The sequence below is a fragment of the Oryctolagus cuniculus genome, chromosome X (assembly GCF_964237555.1).
Source record: "Oryctolagus cuniculus chromosome X, mOryCun1.1, whole genome shotgun sequence".
In the NCBI taxonomy this organism is placed as follows: Eukaryota; Metazoa; Chordata; class Mammalia; order Lagomorpha; family Leporidae; genus Oryctolagus; species Oryctolagus cuniculus.
The window spans coordinates 28,714,658-28,725,549 of NC_091453.1; positions in this window are offsets into that span (position 1 = coordinate 28,714,658).

The following is a 10,892-nucleotide window of genomic DNA, read 5'->3' on the forward strand; positions in this document are numbered from 1 at the left end:
TGGCTTCTGGCTTCAGATTGGCACAGCTGCAGTCATTGTGGCCATCTGGGGAGTGAATCAGCTGACTGATGGAAGATCTCTCCCTCTCTCTCTCTCTCTCATTCTCTGCTTCTCTGTAACTCTGCCTTTCCAATAAATAAATATTTAAAAATAATTAAGAATGGTATATGGGTGCTGGTTCGTGTCCTACTGCTCCTCTTCTGATCCAGCTCTCTGCTATGGCCTGGGAAAGCAGTAGAAGATGGCCCAAGTGGTTGGGCCCCCTGCACCCACGTGAGAGACCTGTAAGAAGCTCCTGGCTTCAGATCAGCTCAACTCCAGCAACTGGGGCCATTTGGGGAGTGAAACAGCAGATGGAAGACCTTTCTCTTTTTCTCTAGATCTCTCTGTAACTCTATCTCTCAAATAAATAAATAAAATCTATAAAGATTGGACAGGAGAAGATGCCAAAGTAGGGAGGGAGATTGATGCTCTAGTCTAGGAGAAGATAGTTTAAAAATGTGGAAAGAGTAGTCTCCGGGAATGGTCAGGGAGAAAACAGCAGAGGAAACTCTATGCGAATTGGAGGGACACAGTGGACCTACCTGGAAGGCAAGGACATGCACAACTCAGGACTGCACCAACCGAGAGCCTCCACACCAGCATTGGAGAGTAAGGTGAGACCAGACTGAAGCAGCTCAAGACATTGGCCAAAAGGCTATAGGAAGAACCTAGAGGGAATCTGGCTTGGAGCCCTATGTGAGACTGTACCTGCCAAATTCAAGGAGAAAAAACAAAGGGGGTGGCATGTTTTATCTCTCTCCAATCACCCTGCAATGTTCTCCTGTAACAAGCTGATAGAGAGCAGGCACCATGTTGGACATATGTAACAGCTGCACCAGCTCATGTCCACACCCAGAAACCAGCCAAGCAGAGACTCCTGAGTTTGGTGAAGAGAACAGACAGGAGGCTGGGTGATCATGACTGTGGGAGGTTTGTATGATGCAACTGTGAAAACACTGAGGCTCCATAGGAAGACTCCAAGTGTGGCTAGCACTTTGGGAAGTCATTGTGGGAGGCTACACATGATCAGGGCTCCCTGGTTACCCAGTCAGGGACATTACTGGGGAATCTGAGCTTATACTGAGTACTGGACAGCGCCTTTGTGTGATGCTTGTGGCAGAGCAGACAAACAATATATCCACTGGGGCTAGTGCCCAGGCACTGGTCTCGTTTGAGGAGAGGAACACAGCTGAGTCTATGCTAACAGTCAAGAAGAAACCTCCCTCCGATAAAAAAAGGAGAGATTTACCATGTCCAACCTGGGTGTGTCACCTGACATGCCTTTCATGCTAGAGCATGGAACATAGCTCCTTAGCCACACCCGCCACACGCCTCTAGGTATTCCCTGAAAGCAGACACTCCACTAATCCACACTGACATAGTCCAAAGATAAAAACCACAACAGCAAAAAAAACAAAGAAAACAACGAATATCTCCACAAATGCAGAATAACAAATGCACCAATTCAGGAAACAAGAATAAGGAAGAAAACAGAATGCCCTCAAAAGAACATAATACTATATTGTGAAGATGATGAGATTGAAGAAATGCCAAAAATGGAATTCAGAAAAACTGATCACAGGATTACCTAGAAGTAATCAGAAGCAAATGCACTAACTAATGAAATCCACACATAACATGAAAGAAAATTTCTCCCAAGAAATTGAGATCTTAAAGAGAAAACAAAATGAAATTTTGGAATTCAATAGAACTAATAAAAATGCAGTGGAAAGATTAACAACAGAATCAGTGAAGCAGAAAAAAGAATATCCACCTTAGAAGACAAAGCATAGGAAATTATACAGTCAGATCAAACAAAAGAAAGAAATTAGAAAACTAAAAAACACTGTTGGTAATCTAAAGGATTCTATCAAACAGTCCAACATACGGGTTCTAGGAGTGCCTGAAGGAGTAGAAAGAGACAAAGGATTAGAAGGCCTTTTTAGTGAAATAATAACAGAAAATTTCACTAATTTGGAGAAAGAAAGGAATATCCAAGTTCAGAAAGCACATAGAACTCATAATACAGGTGACCAGAAAAGATCTTCACCACAACACATTGTAATCAAGCTCAACACAGTAAAACACAAAGAAAAGATTCTGAAATGTGCAGGAGAGAAACACCAGATTACTTTCAGAGGATCTTCAATTAGACTAACAGTGGACAATTCATTAGAAACCCTACAGGCTAGGAAAGAAGGATGAGATATAGTCCAAGTCCCAAGAGAAAAGAACTGTCAACCCAGAATACTATACCCTACAAAGCTTTTATTTATGAATGAAGCTGAAATAAAGATCTTCCATAACAAACAGAAATTGAAGGAATTTATCACCACCCTTCCAGCCCCATATCTTGGTGGTGTCAAACAACAACTTTTTAATTAGCAAACAATTTTAGGGGATTAGCAGTTCAGGTAGTAGTCATCTCAATGACTCTTGTCTCTGCTGAGATCTTTCATGCATTTGTGGGTTGGTTGCAGGCTGGCTGTGTGGTCTTTCATACTGCATCAGGAGGCTGGACAATGTTCCCTGATGTCAAGAAAAAGCATGGAAGTCCATTTGAGGACTGGTCTCATAATTCATATAGCATTCTAGTTGCATTCTACTGGCCAAAGAAAAATCCCAGAACCAAGGGGCTGATAAATCAGAGAAAAGAAGAGTCAGAGATGCTAAAGGAAATGGTTCTATGATTAGAGACATCCTAGCCCAAGAATAGGTCTCAATTATGTAGGTCATGGCCTGATGTCCTTCAGGCTTAACTCTATACAAATAACTCTCTGCTGCAATCTCATGCTCAAAATGCAACCTTCCAACTTAATTTAATTAATTAAATTTGGTTTGTGATGTGGTGTGCATTTACCCCACTTAAGCTCCCTGCACCAACTTTCTCATTCTCTCTCCCATTATATAAAATAGCTTTTTTCTTCCTCTGTATTCTGGGTCCTACATTACCCAGATAGTGGAGGTAGAGGTTCTGTTTTGGCACAGGCTTCTTGCTTCTTGACACCATAGTTAAGTTCCCTGTCCTCTGAGAACAAGGGCTAGGCTTCAGCATGGGCATTATCGTACTTGTCCCAGAATGAGCCACAGTTGTTCTAAGACCCAGTAAAACAGAAAGGAATTGGCAGATAAATTGCTGGTCCTTCCTCTCTTTCCAACATAATACTATGGTTCAGAGAGGCTGTGATTCCATGCATCCTTTATGAAGATTTCACATGACCAATCAGCCAGGTGCCCCAATAGGCCTTGTAGTAGCCTTGGTGATATTTCAATTTGTATTGGCTTTTGCTCCTTCCTTGACTAAAACCTGCTTTTCCTTCATTCGCGGTTCATTGAGAGTGTACTCTTTTCAAAAGGCAAGACACATAAGTCATGTTTCATGCCCTTTAGCTTTCTTTTTAGGGAACCCAAGATTAAATCTGTTCATTTCTACTAAGTGTACGTGGAATTAGAGAATTTGATCATGCTGAGTTTTGACCAATAGATGAATAATAGTTCCATTTGAGAGTAACCCTGATTGACTGGAGCATATTGTGGTATGTTGTTTTTCTGGGAGTTAACTCTTTATCTCCCATGCAATGAGACAGGATGGTGGAGTCACTTAGAAAATGGCAGTAGCCTGTCTACAGCAAAGCCTTTTCAGGCAAATTATGCTCTTCATGGGATTTTTTTATACTTATAAAGGAAAAATAATTTTTTCCTGACTCAGTAAGGGCAAAACCTCATTTTAAAATTGCAACTGGGGATGGGCATTGCGGTGCAGGGGGATTAAACCACAGTTTGGGATGCTTGCATTCCAATCAGAGTGCTTGGGATCAAGTTCCACCTCTGCATCCAATCCAGCTCCCCGCTAATGCATCCTGGGAGTCATCAGATGATGACTTAAGTGCTTGGGACATTTTTCCCCACATGAGAAACCTAGATGAGTTCTGGATTCTGGCTTTGGTCTGAGCCAGCCCTGGATTTTATAGCAATTTGAGGAGTAAACCAGTGGATGTAAGATACCTCTCTCCCTCTCCCTCTCCTTTTCCCTCTCTTTCTGTCACTCTGCCTTCCAAATATCTAAAAATAAATAAAATTAATTTAATTATAATGGTTTAAAATATGCATATGTAAAGCTAGGGATGAACTCCTTATGCTATTATCTCCTCTACAGCTATACAATCTAAATTGAACTTTAAATTTACTATATCACACATAGGATAGAATTGAAATAAATGGTATTAATTGTATATAGCAGATAATTTTTTGCTGAAGCTAAACTGGTGTTCACCAGTGATATTACATACATAAATATTGTGGTATGTCATATGATGGTTCAATTCTCCTTTTTTGCTACTTAAACAATTTTCAGACCTTTTATTTTATAGATATCATTTAGTCTTTTATCATGAGAATGGACTGTTCACATATTAATCTGCCTTTGTCTTTTTCCATGAGCCCAGAACAATTAAAGTAGAACATTGCTCTAAAGCATGTAGTATTCTTCAGGATATTACATCAGACACCTAAGTAACTAAGTAGCGTAAGCCAATATTGAATACTTTTCATAGACCAATGCTTTCTTCAAGCATTGTGTGTTAATAATTGTTTAAGGACATCACTGGTAGTACAATGGTAGGTGCAAGAAAGTTTTTATTTGTGGCATTAGGGGAGGCTAACAAGAGCAAAGACATGTGCTTATGAGCATATTAAAACTTTAATGATTTAATATCACTTCATGATATTATGTGCAAAGTGTTCACCTAAGCACAAACACAAACACGCACATTTAAAATAAATTAATGTTCAATTATATGATGGCTGCTCACATGATATGGAATATGCTATTCTTTTCCATTTTAAAAACAAATGGAATGGAAAACCACAATTTAAAAGGAATCTCAGGGGGCCAATACTGTGGCATGGTGAGTAAAGTTGTCACTTGCAGTGCCGGCATCCCATGTGGGCGCTGGTTCAAGTCCTGGCTGTTCCACTTCCAATCCAGCTCCCTGCTACGGCCTGGGAAAGCAGTAGAAGATGGGCCAAGTCCTTGGGCCCCTGCACCCATGTGGGAGATCAGGAAGAAGCTCCAGGGTCCTGGCTTTGGATTGGCATAGCTCTGGCCATTGAGGTTATTTGTGGAATGAAGCAGTGGATGGAAGACCTCTCTCTCTCTCTCTCTCTCTCTGACCCTGCCTAACTGTAACTCTGCCTTTCAAATAAATCTTTTTTTAAAAAGAATTTCCTAATAAGCTCACGGGCACACAAAATCATTTCAAAGACTCCTAGAAAGATGAAGTCTTACATTGGGGAGACATGATCTAAGGGTGTGGTTTTTAATTTATTTGTCATCTCATTTTGTGAATCAGGTAAAAAGCAACAGGTCTTCATTTACATTCATTACATATTTACATTCATTACATATTTACACATATGTAAATAAACAATATTTTGAATACAGCTTCAGTTCATTTAGGAATGTCCTATGCCAATTCTTGGACTAGTATAATTACATTATTTCACTGAATTCCTCCAACTATTTCCATAAGTAGTATCCTGTAGAGAAATCTGGGAGTAGCATAATTATTTTCCCTTTTATATGATAATTGCTTTTTCTCCGAGATTCCCTTAGGATACTTTTTTTCTTAATCTTTGAATATCAATAACTTTACCAGTTACTTTTCCTAGGAAACAGCCAGATTTGATCTTCAGAGTCAAGATTTTATTTCAAAAATATTTCCTTCTATCAAATCTTTGAATATGCTTTTCTGTCTTTTCTGTTCTCCTTTTATCTCTATTCTGTATTCATAATTTAAAAATAATACTTCTCTATTTCATTTCTTTTGCATTTTATTCTGTAGATTTTTTGCAGCTTGACTTCCAGGTCTCTGATAATAGTTTCAAAAATTATTTATTCTAGTTATGTTGCCTTCAGTGTGGCACTTATGTAAATATTTTCATTCTATTGCTGTTTGGCTTCCATCATTTCTCTTGATATGTTACTATGTTTCCTTTGAGGATAAATACTGGTTGCTGTCAAGACTTTCTCTGTCTTTGGTTTTCAGAAGTTTTACTAGGGGGGCCGGCGCTGTGACGCAGCAGGTTAAAGCCCTGCCCTGAAGTCCCGGCATCCCATATGGGTGCTGGTTCTAGTACCAGCTGCTCCTCTTCCTATCCCGCTCTCTGCTATGGCCTAGGAAAGCAGTAGAGGATGGCCCAAGTCCTTGGGCCCCTGCACCCATGTGGGAGATCAGGAAGAAGCTCCTGGCTCCTGGCTTCGGATCGGCGCAGCTCCAGCTGTTACAGCCATCTGGGGAGTGAACCAGCGGATGGAAGACCTCTCCCTCTGTCTCGACCTCTCTGTAACTCTGACTTTCAAATAAATAAAATAAATCTTTAAATAAGTTTTACTATGACTACATAGATGTAGTTTTCTTTATGTATATCTCGCTGGTGGTCTTTAGCACATTTGAGTCTGTGGGTGGTTATGTTTCATTATTTTTGGAAAATACCCAGTCATTATCCCTTTAAATTTGCCTCTATCACCTCTCCTTATGGGATTAACATTTCATATATGTTAGATGTGTACCATATACATCCTAAATACCTTATACTGACTTTTTAAAATTTTAAAATTAAAATACCACTTATCTCTTCATACCTTACTTCTGAATATTTTATTCTGACTATATTCCAGTTTTATATTTCTTTCATCAGCTATCTCTAACTTTTTCTTTTTTATTAATTTTTCTTTTTTAAAGAATTTATTAACATTAGATTTTAGGATCACAGCAAAAACATTATAATTACTATGACAAAATTCTTATCAATTCTTATGTTAATGTGATATTAATACAAAAAGAACAGATTCAATGTAGTTCATAGACATAATTCTAAAAACATACTTTCTCCCTTCATCTCTCCCTTTCTCTCTCCCTTTTTCCCTGCCTCCCTTCTTCTCCCTTCCTTTTTTTTTAGTTTTTAAGATAACATATTTTTACTTTATATTATAATCAAAGGCTTAATGCTCCATTGAATAAAGAGTTCAACAAGTAAAAAGTAAAAAGACTAGTTTAGCAGGAATATAGGCAAGGGCTATAAGCAATAATCAAATGAAAAGATGACCATTTCATTCATATATAATCTCATTTTTTGAAAAAAAGTTTATTTGATGAATTATTTGAAAGGCAATGTGACAAAGAGAGAGGGAAACGCGTGTGTGCACACAAGCACACACACACATACACACACACACAATCTTCCTTCTTCTGATTCACTTCTCAAATGGCTGCAACAACTGTGGCTGGACTAGGATGAAGTCAGGAGCCAGGACCTGCATCTGGGTTTTCCATGTGGATAGCAGATATCCAAGTACTTGGGGCATCATCTGCTGCCTTCCTAGGCACATTAGCAGGGAGCTGGATTGGAAATGGAGTACTTGGAACTGGAACCAGGCACTCTGGTAAGAAATGCAGTCATGCTAAACTGTGGCTTAATCTGCCATGCAACAACACCCATACCCATAATCTCTTTTTAACTGTATCTGTTGTGTTCTCAGTTTTAACTATTGTAACTTTTCTATTATAACATTTCCACTGGATTATTTTAATTTATAATTTCTACATCTCTCCTGGACTCTCTGAACATATTAACTAGTTATTCTAAACTGGCATATGATAATTCCAATATTTGAATCTCCTGAAGGCCTCTTTCTATTGTTTAATTTTTCTCCAGGCCTATTTACATACTTGAACACTTTTATTGCATATGCAAAACTGTAGAAGAAAATTGAAAATTGAAGCTCTGGATTGTTTCCTTCCTCCAGTGATGATTTGAGCTTATTTTTGTAAGGTAGTTTTGATGGGGGCAAATCAAATTTACCAATCAGGTATTGATCTGTTTCAAAGTTGGACTTCCATCATTCTAAATCCTGGACTATTTTCTACGTAGCATTATTCGTAAATTAGAGGTCTTTGGGGGATTTAAAGACTTTGATGTTTAGTAGGGCAGGTACTCCATCACAGACTCTGAACTTTATTCCCTTCCGCAAACCTATAAAACTGTCAGCTTCTCAGCCAGCACCATCTGCTTGGCTTTTTTGCTTCTCAGACACGATATTTTGCTCAGCTTCTCAGAATGCAGTATTGGAGTTTCAAATGCCTCAAAGTATGTATTAGCTTCCTACAGTGGCTTAAAACAACATGCATTTATTTTCTCAGAGTTACTGTGGCTGAGATCTAGGCCCAGCTTACCTGAATTTTCTGCTCCGGGTCTCACAAGGATGCAACCAAGATTTTGAACATGGGCCAGAGCTGTGGCACAACAGGTTGGGTCACTGCTTGCAATGCCACATCCCTTATCAGAGTGCTGGTTTGAGTCCCAGCTGCTCAGCTTCTGATACAGCTCTCTGCTAATGTGTCCAGGAAGGCAGGGGAGGATGGTCCAACTGCTTGGACCCCTGCTACCCATGTGGAAAACCCAGATGGAGTTCTGGGCTCCTGGCTTTAGCCTGGACAAGCCTCAGTTGTTACAGGAGTGAACTAGTGGATGGAAGGTTCTCTCTCCATGTCTGTCACTCTGCCTTGCAAATAAATAAAAATAAAATCTTAAAGCAAAAAGATATTGGATAAGCTACAGTCTCATCTGAATACTGGAATGAAAGAATTTGCTTTCAAACTCAGTAGGGTCATGGGCAGATTTCATTTCCTTAAGTCCTGTGATGCAAGATCCAGTTCTTTGCTGGCTGGCCATTACTACCAAGTCTTGGAGGTCACCAGGTATTTCTTGACATGTAGGCAATTAATGCCTCTTTTTAGGCAATTAATGGCTATTTGCTTCTTCTGTCTCCCTCTAAGCAGCTACAATAGAGAGTCTTATATAAAGTAACCTGATCATGACAGTGACATCCCATCACCTTTGCTATATACCAAAATGAAATCAAATGATTGAGATCATATTTCTTATTCCATGCTTTTTACAACAGAAGTTATGATTTGTTTTATTATAAAAATAATATTTCATATATTACATTTACATTTTGCTAGGGAACATATAAATAAAGATTTGCAGGTTGTATTACTGTAGCTTTTTATTTTTTTTACAATGATATATTTGCAGTTTATTTTGTAATCATAAGCTTAAACCTCCACTAAGCAAAGAATTCAACAAATAGTAAGAATAAAAAAAAAAAAAACACTGTTCCTCAACAGTATAGACAAGGGCTTTAAACAATGATCAAATCTCAGAATGTCAATTTTACTCATATACATTATATTTTTAACTTTGTTAGTTACCACAGATCAGGGAAAATATATATTATTTGTCTTTTTGAGACTGGCTCATTTTATTAATAAGCACACTGGTTTCTAGTTGCATCCATTTGGTTACAAAAGATAAGATTTCATTCTTTTTTATGTCTAAGTAGTATTCCACAGTGTATATGTATCACAATTTCTTATCCAGCCAACAGTTGATGGACATTTGGGTTGATTCCATATCTTAACTATTGTGAGTTGAGCTGCTATAAACATGGGGATACAGATAACTCTTTCATATTCTGATTTCATTTTGTTTGGGTAAATTCCCAGGAGTGGGGTAGCTGGATCAAATGGTAAATCTATTTTCAGATTTCTAAGGAATCTCCATACTGTCTTCCATAATGATGATACTAGCTTACATTCCCACCAAAAGTGGGTTAAGGTACATTTTCCCCCACATCCTCACCAGTATTCTGGATTGACAGGTTTTTTTATCTTAATACTTGGACTATGTCTCTCCATTCTCTTAGCCTGTATGATTTTTTATGAGAAATCATCTGTCAGTCTAATTGAAGGCCCTCTGAAGGTAATCTAGTGATTCTCTTGTGCACATTTTAGAATCTTTTCTCTGTGGTTTACCGTTGAAAGTTTGACTATAATGCATCACAGCGAAGATCTTTTCTGGTCATGTCTGTTAGGAGTTCTGTGTGTTTCCTATACTTGGGTGTTCCTTTCTTTCTCCAAATTAGAGAAGTTTTGTTATTATTTCACTGAATAGGCCTTCTAATCCATTCTCTCTTTCCACACCTTCAGGAACTCCTAGGACACATATGTTAGGTCATTTGATAGTATCACATAAATCTCGAAAACCATTTTCAGTTTTTCTCATTTTTTCTTCCTTTTTTTTTGTCTGAGATATTTTCAAGGATTTTCTTCTATCTCAGATATTCTTTCTTCTGCCTCTCTGCTGTTGTTAATGCTTTCCACTTTATTTGACATATTAAACTCTTTATTCCTAGTATTTCAGTTTGATTTGTATATCTCTGTTACAGGAAATATTTCATTCATGTCATGTCTGGATTTCATTAAGTCATGAATATGCTTCTCATTGCTTTTCAGTAATGTTTTGATCATTCTTTTGAATTCCTCTTCAGGCATTTCATTAAGCTCTTCATCTTTACATTCTAATACTGAAATGTTGTTCTGTTCCTTTGAGCGAGTCATATTGTTTTCCTTGTTCATGTTTCTCATTTTCCTACATTTATTTTTAGGCATTTGTAGAACCACTTGTTGGTTTTCTCCTCTGATGGCTTTTATCTTTGAAATATTCTTCTGTGGCTTAATGGAGTGTCTGCTCCTTCAGTGGCTATTTAGAGGTATGTGCTGGGTGGGGCCAGGGAGCTCTAGTTTGTGCTTCTGGGTGGTGCATGAATCCAGGGTGACACCCAAGTTGGACATGGTAGATCTCCTCTATTGTCAGCAGAGGAGAGGGTATGATCATTTTGGCTGGTATGACCACTGCCTCACCTCCTCTCTGCCAAGGTGACCAACGTCCAAAGTAAACCCAAGTGGATACAGACCCCATCCATGCATTCGCAAGAATCACACAAT